This window comes from Oreochromis aureus, linkage group 5 (genome assembly GCF_013358895.1).
Source record: "Oreochromis aureus strain Israel breed Guangdong linkage group 5, ZZ_aureus, whole genome shotgun sequence".
Lineage (NCBI taxonomy): Eukaryota > Metazoa > Chordata > Actinopteri > Cichliformes > Cichlidae > Oreochromis > Oreochromis aureus.
The window spans coordinates 736,156-760,617 of NC_052946.1; the positions used below are offsets into that span (position 1 = coordinate 736,156).

The following is a 24,462-nucleotide window of genomic DNA, read 5'->3' on the forward strand; positions in this document are numbered from 1 at the left end:
CACGAGGGACTGATGGTGATATTCACCGCTTTTGAGGTGGCCACGATGAACCTGTGAAAATCAGTACAACAAAGTGAAAGACATGACATTTCCTGTTGCCACTAGGTGGCGCTCTGCGTATTCCTGACAATGGGCACATCAATCTGTTAAGGGCGGGTCTGACATCATCCCTGTAAAGTCTGGATCTGATCAGACTGGATTTCATTGAGTTATACTAATTTGTTTCTTCATGGCGAGACATCAAAGTTCGCCATGCTGCTGGGGTCACACCCTTTCGCGAAAACTCACAGTTTTCACTGTAACCCAAGACCAACTCCTTAAGGCTTTCCTGGAGAAATTTGAGGCTGCAGATGTCACCCATCACAATACTGTACCCCAAAGTGTAAAACATGACATTTCCTGTTCCCACTAGGTGGCGCTCTCCCTGATGTCAAATATGGCAGTTGAAATATGTTCAGGGTTGGAGCCTTATCATATGTGTGCTCTTTGGTCCAAGTCAGACCATGTATGACAGAATGAGAGGCAATAAGATTTTCATGGTGAGTCATCAACATTCGCCGTGGCGCCACGGCCTCACCGTAGCGCGAAAACTCAAAAGCTCCGCAATTTAACATGGCCCAGGTGTGTAGTTGAAACTGACCAAAGATGAAGCTTATACGACATAATCCCAAGGAGGAGTTCGAAAAAGTTCGAGGCATGGAAATGGTAAAATTAGAGCCAAAATGTCACCTTCAATCCAAAATGGCGGACTTCCTGTTGGGTTTGCGTCAATGGTCCCACTGACTTTTTTGTTCGTCTTGTCATGATACACATGTGTGCCAAATTTCATACATGTAGCTCAAATGATGTGTTCGTAGGGCTGCATTTAACAAGGCATCGGTGGCGCTCTAGAGCCATTTCCCAGTGCGCATATGTAAAACCATTAAAATGTAAAATTTTTCACCAGACCTGGCATGTGTGCAAAATTTCCTGAGTTTTTGATCATGTTAAAGCCCTCAAAAAGGCAATTCATTTCAATGAATAATAATAATAATTAAAGCTGCAAGCAGCGATATGAGGGCCCTCGCACCCCCGGCGCGTCGAGCCAAGCCCAACACCTAAAACCAGCGCTTCCGATCTGATGTCACATTGATGGAATTCATGCATTTAACCACCAGCTAAAATTTCATCTCATTCAACCATTATTATAGTCGTCCCACTAGGTGGCGCTCTAACCATTACTGACAAATGGCATAACAAACATTTCCGAGCTCGAGTCTCATCACGCCTGCGACCTTTGGGAGAGATTGGACATTGTGTTTTTGAGCGACAGCAGGTTACTGCTTTTTGGCGAGGGATTGAAACTCCACGTGCCGCCATGACCACCCCGTTTCCCTGAACGTAAAAAGCTTCGCAATTTAACATCACAAAGGTCTTTAGATTCCACACACAGGAGATCGCGTAAATCTAATGAAATCCCTTGGAGGAGTTCGTCAAAGTATGAGGCCTGAAAAGAGGGGAAAATGTCGCCAAATTTACACATTAATTTTAAAATGGCTGACTTCCTGTTGGATTTGGGATATTGCTCCAAGAGACTTTTTTGTACATCTTGATATCTCCAATAAGCTTGCCAGGTTTCAAACTCATACATAAAACACAGAGCAGGGGCTGTTGTTTTGAAATTTTGTAGGGGGCGCTGTGGAGCCATTTTGCGCTGTTCAAGGAAAATGAACATATAAAAAGAAATCGCTCATCACATTAGAGGTGTGCGCCAAATTTCAAGACTTTTTAAACTTTTCACGCCCCTCAAAAGCCACTTCATCTTTCATGGTGAACTGCGTTACCACCAGGGTGCGCCGTTCAGTTTATAGTCACAATTTTCGCACTGAAGCATCAAGAGGGACTGATGGTGATATTCACCGCTTTTGAGGTGGCCACGATGAACCTGTGAAAATCAGTACAACAAAATGAAAGACATGACATTTCCTGGTGCCACTAGGTGGCGCTCTACGTATTCCTGACAATGGGCATATCAATCTGTTCAGGGCGGGTCTGACATCATCCCTGTAAAATCTGGTACTGATCACATTGGATTTCATTGAGTTACACTAATTTGTTTCTTCATGGCGAGACCTCAATGTTCGCCATGCTGCTGGGGTCACACCCTTCAGCGAAAACTCACAGTTTTCTCTGTAACCCAAGACCAACTCCTTAAGGCTTTCCTGGAGAAATTTGAGGCTGCAGATGTCACCCATTACAATACTGTACCCCAAAGTGTAAAACATGACATTTCCTGTTCCCACTAGGTGGCGCTGTCCCTGATGTCAAATATGGCAGTTGAAATATGTTCAGGGGTGGAGCCTTATCATATGTGTCCACTTTGGTCAAGGTCGGACAATGTATGACAGAACGAGAGGCAATAAGATTTTCATGGCGAGTCATCGAAATTCGCCGTGGCGCCACGGCCTCACCGTATCCCGAAAACTCAAAAGCTCCGCAATTTAACATGGGCCAGGTGTGTAGTTGACACTGACCAAATATGAAGCTTGTACGATGAAATTCCAATGAGGAGTTCGCAAAAGTTCGAGGCATGGAAATGGCAAAATTAGAGCCAAAATGTCACCTTCACTTCCAAATGGCGGACTTCCTGTTGGGTTTGCGTCAATGGTCCCGCTGACTTTTTTGTTCGGTTTGGCATGATACACATGTGTGCCAAATTTCATACATGTAGCTAAAACGATGTGTTCGTAGGGCTGCATTTAACAAGGCATAGGTGGCGCTACAGAGCCATTTCCCAGTGCTCATATGTAAAACCATTAAAATACAAAATTTTTCACCAGACCTGGCATGTGTGCAAAATTCCAAGAGTTTTCGAGCATGTTAAAGCCCTCAAAAAGGCCCTTCTTTTGCCTGAATAATAATAATAATAATAATAATAATAATAATAATAATAATAAGAAACAGAGCAGATACAATAGGGCCTTCGCACAGTCAGTGCTCGGGCCCTAATAATTAAAGCTGCAAGCAGCGTTATGAGGGCCCTCGCACCCCTGCGCGTCGAGCCATGCCCAACACCTAAAACCAGCACGTCCGATCTGATGTCAAATTGAAGGAATTCCTACAATTTAACCACCAGCAAACATTTCATCTTATTCAATCGTGATCATAGTCGTCCCACTAGGTGGCGCTCTAACCATTAATGACAAATGGCATATCAAACATTTCCGAGCTTGAGTCTCATCATGCCTGCAACGTTTGGGAGAGATTGGACATTGTGTTTTTGAGTGGCAGCAGATTACTGCTTTTTGGCGAGTGATTGAAACTCCACGTGCCGCCATGACCCTCCCGTTTCCCTGAACGTAAAAAGCTTCGCAATTTAACATCACAAAGGTCTTGGTATTCCACGCACGGGAGATTGGTTCAATATGATGAAATCCCTTGGAGGAGTTCGTCAAAGTATGAGGCCTGAAAAGAGGGGATAATGTCGCCAAAATTACACATTAATTTTAAAATGGCTGACTTCCTGTTGGATTTGGGATATTGCTCCAAGAGACTTTTTTGTACATCTTGATATCTCCTATAAGCTCACCAGGTTTCACACTCATAGATAAAACACAGAGCAGGGGCTGATGTTTTGAAATTTTGTAGGGGGTGCTGTGGAGCCATTTTGCGCTATTCAATGAAAATGATCAGATAACACGATAGCCCTCATCACATTAGAGGTGTGCGCCAAATTTCAAGACTTTTCAAACTTTCCAAGCCCCTCAAAAGCCACTTCAATGGTCATGGTGAACAGCGTTGCCACCAGGGTGCGCCGTTCAGTTTAAACTCACAATTTTCACACTGAAGCATCATGAGGGACTGATGGTGATATTCACCGCTTTTGAGGTTGCCACGATGGACCTGTGAAAATCAGTACAACAAAGTGAAAGACATGACATTTTCTGTTGCCACTAGGTGGCGCTCTTCGTATTCCTGACAATGGGCATATCAATCTGTTCAGGGCGGGTCTGTTATCATGGTTATAATGTCTGGTTCTGATCAGACTGAATTTCATTGAGTTATACTAATTTTTTTCTTCATGGCGAGACATCAATGTTGGCCATGCTGCAGGGGTCACACCCTCTCGTGAAAACTCACCGTTTTCACTGTAACCCAAGACCAACTCCTTAAGGCCTTCCTGGAGAAATTTGAGGCTGCAGATGTCACCGATCACAGTACTGTACCCTAAAGTGTAAAACATGACATTTCCTGTTCCCACTAGGTGGCACTCTCCCTGATGTCAAACATGGCAGTTGAAATATGTTCAGGGGTGGAGCCTTATCATATGTGTGCTCTTTGGTCCAGGTCGGACCATGTATGACAGAATGAGAGGCAATAAGATTTTCATGGCGAGTCATCGAAATTCGCCGTGGCGCCACCGCTTCACCGTATCGCGAAAACTCAAAAGCTCCGCAATTTAACATGGCCCAGGTGTGTAGTTGACACTGGCCAAAGGTGAAGCTTATACGACCAAATCCCAAGGAGGAGTTCGAAAAAGTTCGAGGCATGGAAATGGCAAAATTAGAGCCAAAATGTGACCTTCAATCCAAAATGGCGGACTTCATGTTGGGTTTGCGACAATGGTCCCGCTGACTTTTTTGTTCGTCTTGGCATGATACACATGTGTGCCAGTTTTCATACATGTAGCTCAAACGATGTGTTCGTAGGGCTGCATTTAACAACACATAGGTGGCGCTACAGAGCCATTTCCCAGTGCTCATATGTAAAACTGTTAAAATACAAAATTTTTCACCAGACCTGGCATGTGTGCAAAACTTCAAGAGTTTTTGGGCATGTTAAAGCCCTCAAAAAGGCCCTTGTTTTGCCTGAATAATAATAAGAAGAAGAAACGGAGCAGATACAATAGGGCCTTCGCACTCTCAGTGCTCAGGCCCTAATAATAATAAACGGAGCAGATACAATAGGGCCTTCGCACTCGAAGTGCTCGGGCCCTAAAAATATTAATTTCACAGTACTCAATACAGTTATAGATCCAGAGGGCAGATTCTTAATCATTAAACTATCTATACTTGATAAAAGGCTATGTATTGTAAGTGCATATGGTCCAAATGTTGATGATCCCTCATTCTTTCACAGTTTTGTCAGTGCACTCTCTGAACACTTAGATGGCACACTTGTTCTTGGAGGCGACCTCAACCTTGGACTAAATAAAGAAATGGATAGGCTCAATACAGCAGGAACTCAGCGTAATTGGCAGTCCACAAATATAATCAAACAGTATATGAGCGACTTTGGCCTTTGCGATGCATGGCGCTCCCTTCACCCCAACAGTAAGGAATATTCTTTCTTCTCACATGTTCATCGCTCCTACTCTCGCCTGGATTATTTTTTGGTCAGCAGCTCACTGCTGAGCGACATTTCAGACACTGAGGCTGTCACTTGGTGTTCGCTCGCTTTGTGGTAGAGTATCACTTCCTGTTCCTGCTCAAACACAGTGGTGTTTCTGAGTAGCTTTTCTGCTTAGCAATTTAATTAAAATCTTTTAGATACATTCCTTCTTCATAGTATAATCTTCACGTGCTTCATCTGAATCACCCTTTCTGTGTGCTCACTACCTAATTTATAGCCAAAGTATTCACTCACTGTCTCTGTACTGTTTTGCTAGCTTAGCTTAGCTCGTAGCCGACTCGTTAGCACCATGGCTACTTCACCTGTCCCTCCTGCACTTTCCTGCTCATTGTGTCAGATGTTTAGCTACTCCTCGGCCTCCTTTAGCAGTAATGATACCTGTAACAAATGTAGCATATTTGCAGCTCTGGAGGCCAGGATTACTGAATTGGAGACTCGGCTTCGCACCCTTCATTCACCCGTAGCTAGCCAGGCCCCTGTAGTTGGTGCAGCCGAAGATAGCGCAGGCCCCGCTAGCTGTTCCCCGGCAGACCCCAAGCAGCTGGGGAAAGAGGGCGGCTGTGTGACGGTGAGGAGGAAGCATAGTCCTAAACAGAAGCCCCAGGTACACCGCCAACCTGTTCATGTGTCTAACCGTTTTTCCCCACTCGGCGACACACCGCCGGGGTCAAACTCTGGTAATTGGTGATTCTGTTCTCAGACATGTGAAGCTAGAGACACCGGCAACCATAGTCAATTGTCTTCCAGGGGCCAGAGCAGGCGACATTGAAGGAAATTTAAAACTGCTGGCTAAGGGTAAACGTAAATACAGTAAGATCATAATTCACGTCGGCAGTAATGACACCCGGTTACACCAATCGGAGGTCACTAAAGTCAATATTGAATCGGTGTGTAACTTTGCCAAAACAATGTCGGACTCTGTAGTTTTCTCTGGTCCCCTCCCCAATCAGACCAGGAGTGACATGTTTAGCCGCATGTTCTCCTTAAATTGCTGGCTGTCTGAGTGGTGTCCCAGAAACGATGCGGGCTTCAGAGATAATTGGCAAACCTTCTGGAGGAAACCTGGTCTTGTTAGGAGAGACGGCATCCATCCCACTTTGGATGGAGCAGCTCTCATTTCTAGAAATATGGACCAATTTATTAAACCCCCAAAATATGACTATCCAGAGTTGGGACCAGGAAGCAGAGTTGCAGTCTTACACGCCTCTCTGCAGCTTCTCTCCTCCTGCTACCCCCAAAACCCATCTCCATTGAGACTGTGTCAGCTCCCAAACAGACAAAAACAAACTAAAACCAGCAATAAACAACTTAAACATAAAAAATCACAAAGAAAGAACAATACAGTATCCACATCTGAACCAAAGAGTAAAACACCTGAAAAACAGTGAAATGTGGATTATTAAATATTAGGTCTCTCTCCTCCAAGTCTCTGTTAGTACATGACTTAATAATTGATCAACAAATCGATTTACTCTGCCTTACAGAAACCTGGTTGCAGCCGGATGATTATGTTAGTTTAAATGAATCAACACCCCGAGTCATTCTAACTACCAGAAACCTCGAAGCACAGGCCGAGGGGCGGTGTGGCAGCAATTTTCACACCAGCCTATTAATCAACCAAAGACCCAGACAGACTTTTAATTCATTTGAAAGCCTGATGCTTAGCCTCGTCCACCCCAGCTGTAAAACTCAGAAACCAGTCTTACTTGTTATCATCTATCATCCACCTGGGCCTTACACAGAGTTTCTCTCTGATTTCTCAGACTTTTATCTGATTTAGTGCTCAGCTCAGATAAAATAATTATTGTGGGTGATTTTAACATCCATGTAGATGCTAAAAATGACAGCCTCAACATGGCATTTAATCTGTTATTAGACTCAATTGGCTTCTCTCAAAATGTAAAAGAACCCACCCACCACTTTAATCACACTCTAGATCTTGTTTTAACATATGGCATAGAAACTGAACATTTAACAGTGTTTCCTGAAAACCCTCTGCTGTCTGATCATTTCCTGATAACATTTACATTTACAATAATTGATTACACAGCAGTGGAGAGTAGACTTTATCACAGTAGATGTCTTTCTGCAAGTGCTGTAGCTAAGTTTAAGAATATAATCCACCCACTGTTATCATCTTCAATGCCCTGTACCAACACAGAGCAGAGCAGCTACCTGAACGCTACTCCAACAGAAGTCGATTATCTTGTTAGGGCCCGAGCACTTCGAGTGCGAAGGCCCTATTGTATCTGCTCTGTTTATTATTATTATTATCATTATTATTATTATTATTATTATTATTATTATTTTTCATTGAAATGAATGGCCTTTTTGAGGGCTTTAACATGCTCAAAAACTCATGAAATTTTGCACACATGCCAGGTCTGGTGAAAAATTTTGTATTTTAATGGTTTTACATATGAGCATTGGGAAATGGCTCTGTAGCGCCACCTATGCCTTGTTAAATGCAGCCCTACGAACACATCATTTGAGCTACATGTATGAAATTTGGCACACATGTGTATCATGCCAAGACGAACAAAAAAGTCTGTGGGCCCATTGATGCAAACCCAACAGGAAGTCCGCCATTTGGAAGTGAAGGTGACATTTTGGCTCTAATTTTGCCATTTCCATGCCTCGAACTTTTTCGAACTCCTCCTTGGGATTTCATTGTTTAAGCTTCATATTTGGTCAGTGCCAACTACACACCTGGGCCATGTTAAATTGCGGAGCTTTTGAGTTTTCGGGATACGGTGAGGCCGTGGCGCCACGGCGAATTTCGATGACTCGCCATGAAAATCGTATTGCCTCTCATTCTGTCATACATTGTCCCATCTGGACCAAAGTGGACACATATGATAAGGCTCCACCACTGAACATATTTCAAGTGCCATATTTGACATCAGGGACAGCGCCACCTAGTGGGAACAGGAAGTGTCATGTTTTACACTTTGGGGTACAGTATTGTAATGGGTGACATCTGCAGCCTCAAATTTCTCCAGGAAAGCCTTAAGGAGTTGGTCTTGGGTTACAGAGAAAACTGTGAGTTTTCGCTGAAGGGTGTGACCCCAGCAGCATGGCGAACATTGACGTCTCGCCATGAAGAAACAAATTAGTGTAACTCAATGAAATCCAGGCTGATCAGAACCAGATTTTACAGGGATGATGTCAGACCCGCACTGAACAGATTGATATGCCCATTGTCAGGAATACGTAGAGCGCCACCTAGTGGCACCAGGAAATGTCATGTCTTTCATTTTGTTGTACTGATTTTCACAGGTTCATCGTGGCCACCTCAAAAGCGGTGAGTATCACCATCAGTCCTTCATGATGCTTCTGTGCGAAAATTGTGACTTTAAACTGAACGGCGCACCCTGGTGGCAACGCAGTTCACCATGAAAGAATAAGTGACTTTTGAGGGGCTTGGAAATTTTCAAAAGTCTTGGAATTTGGCCCAAACCTCCACTGTGATGAGGGCTTTGTTGTTATGTGATCATTTTCCTTGAATAGTGCAAAATGGCTCCACAGCGCCCCTACAAAATTTCAAAACATCAGCCCCTGCTCTGTGTTTCATTTATAAGTCTGAAACCTGGTAAGCTTATGGAGGATATCAAGATGTACAAAAAGTCTCTTGGAGCAATATCCCAAATCCAACAGGAAGTCAGCCATTTTAAAATTAAGGTGTAATTTTAGCCACTTTTTCACCTCTTTTCAGGCCTCATACTTTGACGAACTCCTCCAAGGGATTTCATCAGATTAACCCGATCTCCTGTGTGTGGAATCTAAAGACCTTTGTGATGTTAAATTGCGAAGCTTTTACGTTCAGGGAAACGGGTGGCCATGGCGGCACGTGGAGTTTCAATCCCTCGCCAAAAGCAGTAATCTGCTGTCACTCAAAAACACAATGTCCAATCTCTCCCAAAGTTCGCAGGCGTGATGAGACTCAAGGTCGGAAATGTTTGTTATCCCATTTGTCAGTAATGGTTAGAGCGCCACCTAGTGGGACGACTATAATAATGAGTGAATGAGATGAATCGTTAGCTGGTGGTTCTAGGCATGAATTCCATCAATGTGACATCAGATCGGACGTGCTGGTTGTAGGTGTTGGGCGTGGCCCGACGTGCCGGGGTGCGAGGGCCCTCATAACGCTGCTTGCAGCTTTAATTAATAATTTTACCTCCTCACTACGTACGACTCTGGATACTGTAGCTCCTGTGAAAACTAAGGCCTCAAATCAGAAGTACCTGACTCCCTGGTATAATTCTCAAACACGTAGCCTAAAGCAGATAACTCGTAAGCTGGAGAGGAAATGGCGTGTCACAAATTTAGAGGATCATCATTTAGCCTGGAGAAATAGTTTGTTGCTTTATAAGAAAGCCCTCCGCAAAGCCAGAACATCTTACTATTCGTCACTGATTGAAGAAAATAAGAACAACCCCAGGTTTCTCTTCAGCACTGTAGCCAGGCTGACAAACAGTCAGAGCTCTACTGAGCCAACAATCCCTTTAACGTTAACTAGTAATGACTTTATGAACTTCTTCACAAATAAAATTTTTATCATTACAGAAAAAATTACCAATAATCATCCCACAGATGTAATATTATCTACAGCTACTTTTAGTACCATCGATGTTAAGTTAGACTCTTTTTCTCCAATTGATCTTTCTGAGTTAACTTCAATAATTACTTCCTCCAAACCATCAACGTGTCTTTTAGACCCCATTCCTACAAAACTGCTCGAAGAAATCCTGCCATTAATTAATGCTTCAATCTTAAATATGATCAACCTATCTCTAATAATCAGCTATGTACCACAGGCCTTCAAGGTGGCTGTAGTTAAACCTTTACTTAAAAAGCATCTCTAGACCCAGCTGTCTTAGCTAATTATAGGCCAATCTCCAACCTTCCTTTCATATCAAACATCCTTGAAAGAGTAGTTGTCAAACAGCTAACAGATCATCTGCAGAGGAATGGCTTATTTGAAGAGTTTCAGTCAGGTTTCAGAGCTCATCACAGCACAGAAACAGCTTTAGTGAAGGTTACAAATGATCTTCTTATGGCCTCTGACAGTGGACTCATCTCTGTGCTTGTCCTGCTAGACCTCAGTGCAGCGTTCGATACTGTCGACCATAATATCCTATTAGAGCGATTAGAACATGCTGTAGGTATTACAGGTACTGCACTGCAGTGGTTTGTATCATATCTATCTAATAGACTCCAATTTGTACATGTAAATGGAGAGTCCTCTTCACACACTAAGGTCAATTATGGTGTTCCACAGGGTTCAGTGCTAGGACCAATTCTGTTTACATTATACATGCTTCCTTAGGCAGCATCATTAGAAGACATAGCATACATTTTCACTGCTATGCAGATGACACCCAGCTCTATCTATCCATGAAGCCAGGTAACACACACCAATTAGTTAAACTGCAGGAATGTCTTAAAGACATAAAGACCTGGATGGCCGCTAACTTTCTGCTTCTTAATTCAGATCAATCTGAGGTTATTGTACTCGGCCCTGAAAATCTTAGAAATATGGTATCTAACCAGATTCTTACTCTGGATGGCATTACCTTGGCCTCCAGTAACGCTGTGAGGAACCTTGGAGTCATTTTTGACCAGGACATGTCCTTCAATGCACATATTAAACAAATATGTAAGACTGCTTTCTTTCATTTGTGCAACATCTCTAAAGTTAGAAATATCCTGTCTCAGAGTGACGCTGAAAAACTAGTTCATGCATTTATTACTTCCAGGCTGGACTACTGTAATTCATTATTATCAGGATGTCCTGAAAACTCCCTGAAAAGCCTTCAGTTAATCCAAAATGCTGCAGCAAGAGTCCTGACAGGGACTAGAAAGAGAGAGCAGATTTCTCCTGTTTTGGCTTCCCTTCATTGGCTTCCTGTTAAATCCAGAATTGAATTCAAAATCCTGCTCCTCACATACAAGGTCTTAAATAATCAGGCCCCATCTTATCTTAATGACCTTGTAGTACCATATCACCCTATTAGAGCACTTCGCTCTCGCACTGCAGGCCTACTTGTTGTTCCTAGAGTATTTAAAAGTAGAATGGGAGGCAGAGCCTTCAGTTTTCAGGCCCCTCTTCTGTGGAACCAGCTTCCAGTTTGGATTCAGGAGACAGACACTATCTCTACTTTCAAGATTAGGCTTCAAACTTTCCTTTTGCTAAAGCATATAGTTAGGGCTCGACCAGGTGACCCTGAATCCTCCCTTAGTTATGCTGCAATAGACGAGGCTGCCGGGATTCCCATGATGCATTGAGTTTTTCCTTTCCAGTCACCTTTCTCACTCACTATGTGTTAATAGACCTCTCTGCATCGAATCATATCTGTTATTAATCTCTCTCTCTCTTCCACAGCATGTCTTTATCCTGTCTTCCTTCTCTCACCCCAACCGGTTGCAGCAGATGGCCCCGCCCCTCCCTGAGCCTGGTTCTGCCGGAGGTTTCTTCCTGTTAAAAGGGAGTTTTTCCTTCCCACTGTCGCCAAAGTGCTTGCTCATAGGGGGTCATATGATTGTTGGGTTTTTCTCTGTACCTATGAAGCGCCTTGAGGCGACTTTTGTTGTGATTTGACGTTATATAAATAAAATTGAATTGAATTGAATTAAATATAGTGTTAGCATAGCAAAGCAAAGCGAACATTAAATCAGCTCAACAACCAACACTGGACACACTTAGCATGTTAAAGCTAACCCCAGTTCAGATCGAGTAAAGAAAATATCCCAGTCCTACTTTACATACAAAGAACTGTTTCTATACAATCGTCTTAAGTAGACGCACAGACTCTAGTGTTAAAAAAGACTCAGTAAAAGTTCGGATTCAACTACAGCTTATGGTCGCTCACTGCTAGCCAAAACGGCGCCCTCTGCTAGCTATTTTTGTGCAAAGCTAACTGAACCTCACGTCTTATTAATAAAAATATACACAGGAAAGGAAACATTATTTCAGTCTTAATTTGAATTCTAATGAATGTGCTCAGCTTGAATCAGTTATGTAGAACGTAAGCAGAGAAAAATAATGTTTGTTTTTTGATAGCTCCACTTTTGTTGCCTATGTTGTAGAGGGTGACTCCACACATAAACAGAAAACACAGTCAGCGGTTTAGGTTCAGCTGGAGGACCCTAAAATTAGCTGTAGTGGCTCAAGGGAAAAGAATCACAGCTGACAATGACTTCTACTGAGTGGTCCAGCAGATTGTCTTAGCGTATGGGCTGTGATCAGCTGACCTGTGCTGTTGCTGCTGCTCCTCGGTTTACTGCTCTCAGTGGATTTACACGACTGTATGAAATAAGATGGAAGCAGACCTGGCTGACGTCCATGCTCGACACTCACAGTACACTGTTTATGCCATCTTTATACCAGCTTACACATGATGTGACATTACTCTGAACACAGCTGCTGTGCACCAGTCCAACTCTGCTTTCTATTCCCCACACACTCACCTTCACAATAAGAGGACTTCAAATTCCCAGTCTATCAAACACCACTGAGCATCCTTCCTTTAACTCTAAGCTCTCTCCTTCTTCTTGTCTCCTTCTTTCTTATCTGTCTCCATCTCTGAGTGAACTTGGCTCTCTGTCTTTTCTCTCCCTGTCAAATGCAGCAGCTGGACCTTCAGCTGCAACACACTGAGAGACAAACTGCACACACACAGTTTGTGTTTGTTGAGCTGATAGAAACGCTGCATTTGAAATTACCTGGCACCTACTCAGCACCAACAGCAGCCCAAGCTCAGCCCTTACACTATCAATTATACACAAACTATAAACCATTAAATGCTTTTGCCTCTTTCATCTTTTTGTATGTGATCGACGCACCAAAAGGATGTATTACTGTTTATTTTTGTTAAGATGTAGGAAAAACTACTCAAATAAAGGACAGATATGTGAGACTGTGATAGTATCTTATGCCATGTTATACCCCTGATTAATGATTGTGAAATTATTATGTAGTTTTACTTTGCATTATTCTCCTGAATTAGAAGGAGTGATAACTATTACAGTTGTTCAACTGATTTGTATTATATTAGACTGCTGATTCAGTGTGAATGAATGATATTGTTTATGATGCATTATACTGCGGAGTTATAAGAAATACTGTTTTCAGGACCTTGCTTTTTCTGATATTAGAGGAGACAGAGAGCACATTCCACGGGAGCTTCACTCCCACCGTCGTTGAAGGCAGACAAAATAGGGAGCCAAGGCCGTAAGTCAGGCTCGCTGGGAGTTAGAAAGAATGTGAATGTTTAGGCTTTTTTTACGACTGGGTGGGGGCCACTAGAGGCTATAAGAGGCTGAGTAACCCTCCACCAGGTTGAGATTTGCTGTGACCCTCTTCATGCATGTCTCCCCATCCGGATGGTTTATGCTCATAAAGTGTTGAATTGTATGGAAATAAATAATTGTTGATTGAGCATTTATACACCGAGTTTTGTCCTTCCTTCAGCCCAAAGATTAAAAGAGTTGGGAGATTTTAACAGATACCAGAAAATTGTACTTAAATACAGTAATAAAGTATTTTTATTTCATTACTACTTATAATAAATACAAATATATAAATGCTAATGAACAAACACAGAGTTTTAAAAGGTAAAATAAAGTATTCCTCTGTATTTGGAGTAAAGGGATTATGTTACCATGCACATCATGTGAGAATGTGCTAAAGACTAATCTAATTAAAGCAGAATTACATAAACTGAATGAAACATGAAGTAAATTATATATTATTTTGTAAGTCAGACAGAGAGACAGGAAAAGTGTGGGTGGACATCAGATGATTAAATGTCAACAACTTGATTGGACGGCCAAAATGTGACGATGTGACGTGGAGAGGAGGGAGAAAGGGTCCCTTTGGTGTTGTGTGAGAGGAGCAGATGTGATGTGAGATGTTCACAGTGGAGAATCCCAGCAGAGACAGTAGAGGGGAACAAAGGCCAACCTGTGAACTGATTTGGCCATTTGTGGCTCGTCATCACGTCGCCGTGTTAGACGGCTCATTCAGAAGGATTTCGATTGACATCATCCTTCATGAATGCCCAGCAGCTTTCCTGTCCAGTGCTCATCATCATCATGGGGATGAAGAGCATCTTCAGGCCTGACTGTGCTCATCCTTCCTCCAACCTCTCCTCACCAAAGAGAACAAACTCAGCATTAGCTCACAGTAGCTTAGTTAGATGAGTAGAGTTCAGGTGATCTGTGAGTTTTACTATTTGATTCTGCTCCTGTGAAACTGCTTTAATAACATTTCCTGCCAGTAAGTTGTGGACATTCACTTTTTAACTGTTTGTTAAGTGTGAAGGTAAAGATCAGAGTATTGTTCTTTATAGTGCAAACAGCTCTTACACGTTATCCTAGCATAATACAGTAATGTTTCCTTGGAGCTGTCCAGGGTACTAAAATCATCCAGAAATAACAAGTGCCACGATCCAGAGGGCAGCTGCTGTTAACAGGTGGGACTGACAGGGTTTGAGCTGCAGGAATACTCAGGTTTCTTCATATCAGGGTCAGACAGCTGGATGATTCAAAGGTAGTCCTGGCTGAGTCCCCTCACCTGCATCGGCTCCATTATCTACTTGGTCCATTATCAGGGGCCAAGGCTTTTTCATCAGAGAGCCAAAATCAACTTCCTGTATTAAATTGAATTCAGTTTTATGTATACAGCACCCAGTGACAACAACAGCCACCTCGGGGCACTAAGATAAAAAACCTTTACAGACTACAGTGGTTTAGAAAAACGTCAGAAATGCTGATGTTCATTTTCCCTGAAACACATGCAACACTGCACCAAATGAATCAGAAAAGTACTGTCACAGGCACACGTGGACTGTGAAGTACAAAATACAAAAATGTCAGTCAGAGTATTACACATGATGGTTTATATGGAGTGATTTAGTGAAGGGGAGTGTCAGTGTGTGAACATCAGCACCTGTGTACCTGTACAGGGCCCTGCAGAGCTTTTAATGACAGTCTTGGTCAGTCTGCCTGATAATCCCATCTGACAACAACACAGTGCACAGCCAAATGTCATGATGCTGCAACAGCTAGCCTTTTGTCTTCAGCTGCAGACCTCTGACTAGCTGAGCTATGGACACGTCCTCTCTCATCACTCCACACACACATCTGTCCACCACATGCAGACAAAAAGCTCAAACTTATTCAGAGGTTTCTCTAAGTTATCTGGATATGCATCACAGGAAAGTGCAGTTCTTGTCACAGCTGAGTGTTTCCCTGCAGCTTTGCCTCATCCAGCACTAACTCCAGGCTGTGTGCACTCCTCATGATGACTCTGTAACAAATGTTTAAACAATCACAGCATTCTCACCATTAGCCTCTGTACCCGACCACACAGGATTTTAAATCAAAGCATGATGTAAATATAGACTGAATACTTTTGCAGTCAGAACTCACAGAGAGCTGCATTTCAGCTACTCAGCTTTCCTACAGCTGCCTTCAGCTGCTGCCTGTTTGTGGATCCAGTTTTGTGTTTGTGGCTGATGTGGTCACTGAAGAGTATCAAGAAACTGTTGGGCTGCTTGTACAGTGATATGGGTTGTTGTCTATTTGCACCAAGAAACATACAAATGCTTTTCCAGCATTTAAAAACCAGAAGACAAAAAGGATGATATGAATTCTTGTTTTTAGTCTTGAGGAGAAAGAAAGGAGCAGCAAACACATCAAACATGCCATGTGTAGGTCAAACCACTGGTTTTAGACTATAAGCACGCTCTCTCAATTCTCTTCAGTGCAGCATACGTTTTAAACAGCATCCAGCAGCATGAGCAGTGGAAACATAGCAGACACTCTCCTCCCTCTTCTTGTTTTCTCTTCATCCAGTCAGTGGTCTCAGTGGAGAGCCAGGCTTTTATCCATCCTCTATTTTAACTCCTGGCAGCCTGTGCTCTTGCTCCAAACACCTGTAAAGTTTCCTTTTTCTATGTTCATCTTTCACTCTTGTTCGGCACCTCTGTCTCCTTTCAGTCTGTCTTATATCCATCGTGTATTTCTCCTCTCTCTCCTCTTTCCTGCCCTCTGGGAAAGCAGCAGTTTCTGTAAATAGAGCCTGCTGCAAAGTGATGGCCATTCAACAGAGACCAGGGTAAGGAAACCACACATGGACTTCAAATAAAAGGAAACAAGTGAAGGTCCTACACACACACACACACACACACACATATTCTGTTTTTTTGTTTCTTGCCTTTCTGCATATTTGTTACAAATGTTTCAGATCACCAAACCATTTTTAGTAAGAGACAAAGTGAATGAGGTAAACACTACAAAGCTACCAGAGCCACCTGAGTGTGAAAAGCAGAAAATCAAAGCTGGTTTCAGGATGGACCGAGCAGGCTAACAGACCATGGCCTCCCCAAAGCCCCAGCCTCAGTCCTACTGGACATGTGCAGACTGCACTTAAAAGCCAGGAAACCAACCAGTTTAAATGCATTCTGCCATGAAGAGTGGTCGAATATCCAGGAACGTGTTCATGTCTACCAAAGGATTAACATTTGCCGACATTTGACATGTGGGTGTACTTATAGTTACAGTCTGTGTCAGCGACCATTCTGAGCTCAAAGTTCTTTATTACAGGAGGTGATGGAGCTGCACTGTTCCTTCACCTCCATCAAATGAACTTTAACTGTAACTCCTCCCATAATTTCACAGTTTCAGAACGAGTTTAAACAACGCTCTCTGTCTATTTAATAACTGACAGTTATCTTCTGGATGCAACAAAATCAACTGCAGGGAATATTAATTGAACATTTCACACCCGGTCATTAAAGCTCTGACCCATGCAGCACTGTGTCTCACATTCTTTATTTTTCACTACTATCAGTTTATTGTTCAGAGTTTTGTGTAAATGTATTTAAGTAGAGTCGTTTTTACCAAGTTATTCTGTTTTAGAGTTGATGGTTGTTATCACCTGTGTTCTCCACAGGCTGTGTCCTGTGCTTTAATAAGGGTCACACCCACAGTTATATTACAAACATCATATATATACATAGAACTATTAGGGCTGACGTCTTCTTCCTGATGTTTTGGAGAGACACTTCTTGCATTGGCAGGTTCGGCCTGGTGTCATTGGGACAGTTCACATCTGCTTTACAGGTATTTGTGTAGTATTAGCCTCTCACAGGTGTTTGTTGACATGAAACTACAGCATAGCAGAGTGCTTAGACATTCCAGTAAGACACATTTCCCACTCACTGCCTGTTTGCAGTCTGCAGCCATCTATTGCCCATTTAACAACAGAAACCAGTCCACCTTCTTCACTGCTCTATGATCCAGTTCTGGTGCAGCTGCAATGACACCAGGGACCTCTATGTTCTGTCACGCTCCGAATCTACTATCATGGATACGGTGATATGGATAAGCGTGCTCTCTCGTTCCAGAGTGATGGAGCTAACCAAGGTTGCATTGTTGCTTACATTAGCTGGTAGCTCCAGTTTCACTTTCTAAGCAGGTTTGACTGAAGCATCTCCGCTCGGATGGACGCCAACAGGCACTTAGAGGAGACGTCAATTTGTAAGCACAGGACAAAGGAAAGGAATCAAAGTATGCACTAATGTCTCACTATATAACTGCATTGTGTGTGTGGCTGGTGGCATGGAGTCCAGAAAGCATTATATGCCAGCTAAATGGTAAAATGGTAAATGGCCTGTATTTGTATAGCGCTTTACTAGTCCCTAAGGACCCCAAAGTGCTTTACACTACATCCAGTCATCCACCCATTCACACACACATTCACACACTGGTGATGGATGCTACATTGTAACCACAGCCACTCTGGGGCGCACTGACAGAGGCGAGGCTGCTGGACACTGGCGCCACTGGGCCCTCTGACCACCACCAGTAGGCAACGGGTGAAGTGTCTTGCCCAAGAACACAATGACCGAGACTGTCGGAGCCGGGGCTCGAACCAGCAACCTTCCGATTACAAGACGAACTCCCAACTCTTGAGCCACGATCGCTAAAATATTACAGGTCAGCATTCATCCTAAATCCCATGCCAGGTGAGCATGTATACACCTGAACAACAGATACCCCGTGCCAAGTGATCGTAGGGATGCCAGCAGGCTTCCTTAATCACTGGGCACCATCTTACCCACAATCCACTTGGCCTGGCTGTGCCCCATCTGCACAGGCTGCTCCATTTATACTGGAGGGCAGCCAACAGAGCAGCTCACAGCCACACAGTCTGCTGCTACATATTCTAGAGTTACCTCGGCTTTTATTACTAAAGCTCACAAAAGGATCCGTTCATTTCCTGCCACTATATCTGATCTGTTACAGTGAAACAGCCTCTATAATACATCTATGTATCTGTAAGATCATAAGGACACGTTTACTGTATATGACAGCACTGCCATCTGCTGACTAAACACATGAACTGCAGCATCATGTAACCACAGCCGAGGTTTCTCTTACAGGATCATATACATTATTACCCCTTTGTCTGTGTTCAGAGTATGAAACGTTGTCATGCTGATTAACCAGAGTGTCACAAACAGGAGAAGAATTTAAGTTCTTACGACTGATTAAACACAGAGCATCTAAGACCTTGTCTTCCAGTAACACCAGCATATTTCCTTCAACATGCACATTAAGCACATGTGCAATATATTTATTTAAGCGAGTCCATTCATTACTGGACAGGGTTACTGTAAATCTTTATTATCAGGCTGCTCTTTGTGTTGTTATATCACTCCTGCATCATTAGTGGCTGATGGAGTTTTAATGTCGTAGGTCAGGGGTGGGGAACTCCAGGCCTCGAGGGCCGGTGTCTTGCAGGTTTTAGATCTCACCCTGGGTCAGCACACCTGAATCACATGATGAGTTCATTACCAGGCCTCTGGAGAACTTCAGGACATGTTGAGGAGGTCATTTAACCATTTAAATCAGCTGTGTTGGATCAAGCACACATCTAAAACCCTCGAGGCCTGGGGCGTTTATCAATATGCGTACTTGTGCATACTTGCGTTCTCGTGTACTCGTGATACGTCATCAGTCGGAGACCAAGTACTGTTCCAATTCGAAGTACGCATCACGCCGAGAACGCGAAAAAGTCCCGGATGTGTTCTCGATCCGCCCATTTTATCGAGCATGCATCGGTGTAGACTTGGGACAGCTATATATCCCAGAATGCATTTCGTCCAAAACTCAACAGCGGACTCCCGGCACATCGCCCCCCCTCGCCCCCCCCCCGCTCGCGGACTTCTCACTACTCAGGTTAAAGAAACTCCAGCAGCTGTCTATAGTATTGAGTGTCCACTAGAATAGAAATAAAAGCGTTCTAACATCTCACCTGCTTGTTTTTATTAAGGTATGTACACATATGTACATGTACACTATTTTTATTAATAGAGGTTTCACTACTGAGGTTAAAAATGATATATAAGTCACTTAGATCACTTCTAAATGTTAATGTTTGGTTTATTTCAGTGTGTTATTTGTTCCTGAGTAAACCGGTTTGGCTGTGATTACAGTTAAGCTTCATAACATGTTACTCACAGTTAAATTAGGAGGGGACGGCAGTAAAAACTCCGGCCCTGTGACATCATCACGTACGCTGGTGTTCCGACTGTACAAATCACGAGTCCGTGCTCGCGTACTTAAGAATTGAGAAACGGCCCACGAGTCCGTGCTCGCGTTCTCGGCGGGTACGTACTCCCGTGCGTTCTCGGCGAGTACGTACTCACCGAGAACGCGAGCACGTACTCGCGTACTTGGGCATTGATAAACGGCCCTGGAGTTGCCCACCCCTGCTGTAGAGTCTTCACCCTATGAAGTGCTGTAAGTCTGCTGTTATAGTGAACTGGTGCTATATACAGTAAACTGAAGTGAATTAAACCAGTCATTCTGGTTTATGTTATTTTCTTTTATTTTTAGGGCTTTTTTATTTACTTTCATATTGAATTCATCTCCTTTGAGTCATCTCTACCTTTCTATGTCTTGTCTTATATCAGCATACTCTACATTATTGTTTGATGTTTTACTGACGCAGTATTTTCACCTTTTGTTACTGTAACACAGCATTTTCTAAACTCTTGGAAGAATAACATCAGAATGTTTTCTCATGTGTTTGGTGTCACCACCCTTTAAAGAACAGGCTGTGCTTCAGACCTCTTGTTCACCCTTCAGATGGTTGGAATTACTCAGACTGTGACTTTATCATAACCTTCACATTAAGGAGGAATCTACCTGCTCTCTTTTCTAATGTGATTCAGGTGTCCAGTACTGTATGTCACATGTTAGCAGTGTGCACTGACTTGGTCAGAACCAGCATACCCCAGTGCCTGAGGACAGTGTGAAGCTGTGCTGGGTAAACTGGTCAGAGCCATTATAGGCCTGGGATTGTTCGCCAATGTCAGGAAGCAACTTCAATGATCAAATATACATTCAGCAGCTGGCCAGATGGGCATTGTTCCTAAAGTCACCTCTATTATAAGTGGCAAACGTGGCTTCAGAAAAGAATACGTTAAAGTGTTAAAGTGTGAGCTATCATCGTGTTTGGGACTCTGCAGCCGAGCTCTTACACAGATAAAGCAGCTGAGTGTGTTTGGACATGGCAAACCACAGTGAAGCATCGCTTTAACCCAAGTGTGTGCTCTCAGGCAATTAGAGGGTCTTATATGTGATTATAGTGTTCATGAGAAAGTTAGTTAGCCTACTGATACCAGCGAATCAGACCGCTGCTGTGCAGAGCCCCACTCAGCAGGAAAGCACCAAACAAAGCTGTTGTGACTGCCCTGACACGCTGTGGTAGATGTCGATCCAGAGCCCCAGTGTGCAGCACAGTGTGGACAGAGGGGAACTCTGTGTTGGGGTAATAAGGACTGAAGGTGGGTCAGCCTGAGGGAGAGGTCCAATCAAAGCCTGTGACCTGAGAGGACACGTCGTCTAAATGGAAAGTCTCTAACATTTGAATCTCTCTGATCTTATTTTATCAGCCTTTCCTCTGCTGTGTGAAGGTGTCTGACCCCCAAGACAAATATTAGACAAATATTAGATCAAACCTCAGCGGCGGTGTCGACAGCTCACATCAGTTCTGAACTCCTCACTTCCTGTGAAAGCTCTGAGTCCTTTTGTGTGCTCACAACAGAACAGAGCAAAGATCCTGGAGAACACAGAACGTAACATCTATACAGGCTCGTCAGTAAGCGAGGATGTACATGAACATACAGCTGATCTGAACACTATCAATAATTCTAATCAGTACTATCAGCTGCGCACTCCTGCCCTGCCTCCTCACATGCTCCTCCTCTCCTGTTCCTTTATCTTTGCCTGACAGCAGTGAAGTGCAGATCTTATTCTTTATGATGTTTGATTTGACAAAGGTGTTCAGTCAAGCGGCCTTCCTCATCTATGCGACCTGGGAGTGCCACTACGAGTACACTGGCTGTGGCCACATGAGGTGTGGAAACTTAGTTGAACTTGGTTCTTGTTCTTGAAAATGTGAAACTTTCACAAAGACAAAGGTTTGCTGTTGTTGCAGCTCATTAATGTTGTTAATCCTAAAACGTGATTATGTGCTTATGGGTTGACCATGGGACAGTCTGTGCTTCAGATGCCCTCTAGTGGGGAAAAGGAACTACAAGCAGATTAACTCTGACTCTTTTGAATGTATTAGAGGACTTATACATCATTTATTACTCAGCTGGAAACTACACAAATACAGGGTAGCTGCATTAGGCTCTCATTACAAGTCAATACATTCATACAGCTACTCTGTGGCAGCAAAACACACAGATCACAGCCGCTATCCAGCATAGGAACGCCAGGAATATGACAGGCACACAACAGGAAGACATGCTGCATGTATGTAGGTCATAGAAACGTAGAACAACGCTCCAGAGTTCACACGTTAGAGAAGAACAAAGCTGTCCAATCACTGTTGTTCTCTAACGTCCACATCAACCTCCTGCTGCATGTCCTCAGTACTGTAACCTTAATACAGAAGGTTTATATGCAAACCATACACTGGGCTGATCGACATCAGGTCCACCACAGCTAGTTACGTTCATATGAGATATAACAATCAATCATTATCATTGATCCACTGTTAGCTGCTAGCATGAGGCAGAGGATAACTCCGCCACTGATGCTCTGTTAACTAAACACTGTCAGGACAGAGGAGCGGACACTGTGGTCAGCATGAGCGCACTGCTGATGGCTCCTCACAGAGCTGGAACAGGATTACCAGTGCGTGATAAGACACAGCTAAGTTTGTTCTGAGTGGACGAACATGACGAAGTTTAACAGTGCTGTCTGGTAACACGACACATGCTCCTATAAACAGGCTTTCAGATGTGCTCTGATGTAGTTCCGGCGCTCACAGCCGTACCTGACTCGCTGTGTGCACAGGCTGCAGACCTGGGGCCTAAGTTGAAGCCCTTTAAACGTCCCCGTTCGGTCGTCCTCTGCAATGACACCTCTCTCCCACATCACACAAAGGCCTCTGCAGATGCACACGCCAGGCTGGGTCGGTCAGCTCCGCAGACTAACTACCTTTATTTGCAATTTGCGCAGAGCAGCAAAAATCCCACAAAACCGCAGCATCATCCAGAAAATGCGCAGAGAGAAGCGCGGTGCGGTGGGGTGGGGTGGGGGGGTATCTGGCGCACAGAGTGGCCGGTAAACGGTGCAAATTACGTGTAAACTGCGCTCCGAGCCCCTAGGACGTGGCTGAGGCTGCAGCATTTTTCACATCATCGGTTCTCCTCGGGATCCAGTGCGGCCGGAACCACAACACCACCCGATGCGTCAGCGCTATGGGAGCCACTACTATGCCCATCATAGCTCCTCCATCACGGTGGAAAGTACAAACCGTCCGCTTACCTGCGATTGTCAGCCGCTCCACTCTCCGCTCCACCACCGGGCACCGTCAGCTCGGCATCAGAAAACTATCCTCCACCTCCTCTGTGCTCTTTCTCGTTAATGCAGTGCAGGGCTCTCCTCCGGCTCGCTCCCTCTCTGTTGTGGTCTCCGCACCTCCTCCCTCCTTGTCTGTGCTCTCTCGGGTCTGCAAGCGAGCATCCGGGTGTGCAGATGTGTGCACATGGAGCTGATGGGCAGGTGGTGGAGCTGGAGGACAAAGAAAAGAGGGAGAATTCAAAGGCCAAAGATAAGAGAGGTTTGATTTTTGTGACAGGGTTCGAACAAAAAGAAGCAGCCAGCAGCGCAAACCTGTTAACTAGGCCCGTTTACTGTGCTCGCTTTGTTCTTATCAAACATACCTTAACAGTCTGTAGTGCAGTCAAAGAAAAACGTTTACATTTTATAGGTTTTTACTATACTGGACATACAGAATTATAATAAAATGTCAGATGTACAATCCCCATATAACATCTCTACACACCTCGGCAGTAAGAAGCACAGCTTTAAGTAACGCTGTATAGCAGTGTTGTCACTTTGGCCTTCAAATCAATCTATTGAGCTTGAAGGAGAGGTCAAAGGTCAAATGGGATACAGTACACCTGTAAGAATCAGCAGCTCTTTAGTGGGCTGGATGAGAGGACACATGGCGCCTGCTCTCTGATGTAACTCTGTGGAGCTGGCTGCAACAAATCAGTTTTAAAAACACGTCCATGACGTCAGCAGCCTGGGTGGCTAACAGACTCTAGTTTATGTTAGCTAACTAGTGACAGGATCTATAACTCAGTGACTAACACTGAAACTAAGACTAGCTTTAAGGGCGTCACTTTAGTGCTGCAACAGTGAGTCCATGTTAAGACAACATCATCCAGACAACATTAACACATTTAAGATGGGCAGACTTAAAACAACCATCATGAGCACTTTCAAACAAAGCTGTGAAATGTTATATGCATCATTGTTCACATATGATGAGACCACAAGAGGCTTTAGACTAAGTGCTGGTCTAAGTGCTTGGAACTCCATAAGCAAAGAAATATTTGTTTTATTTGTTTTTGTATGTAAATCATTGTGGAACTAAACTCATGAGTCGGTGTGCATTGACCTCCAAGCTTATTCAGTGTTAGCGAAAGTGAGAAACAGTGAAACTTTAGCTTAAAGGTGGTGTTAAGGTTC

General features: G+C 43.7%; 1 protein-coding gene across 6 annotated transcripts in view; it reads right to left on the minus strand.

Annotated features, from left to right (window-relative positions):
- nfasca (neurofascin homolog (chicken) a) overlaps positions 1–23,378 on the minus strand; it is a 170,439-nt gene extending 147,061 nt beyond the window's left edge. For all 6 annotated transcript variants that reach the window (XR_005613116.1, XM_039612442.1, XM_039612444.1 and 3 more), the window contains exon 1: positions 23,251–23,378. The gene's annotated coding sequence lies outside the window, so the exon portion shown is untranslated. The remainder of the gene's footprint in view (positions 1–23,250) is intronic.
- Positions 23,379–24,462: the final 1,084 nt, after the last annotated feature.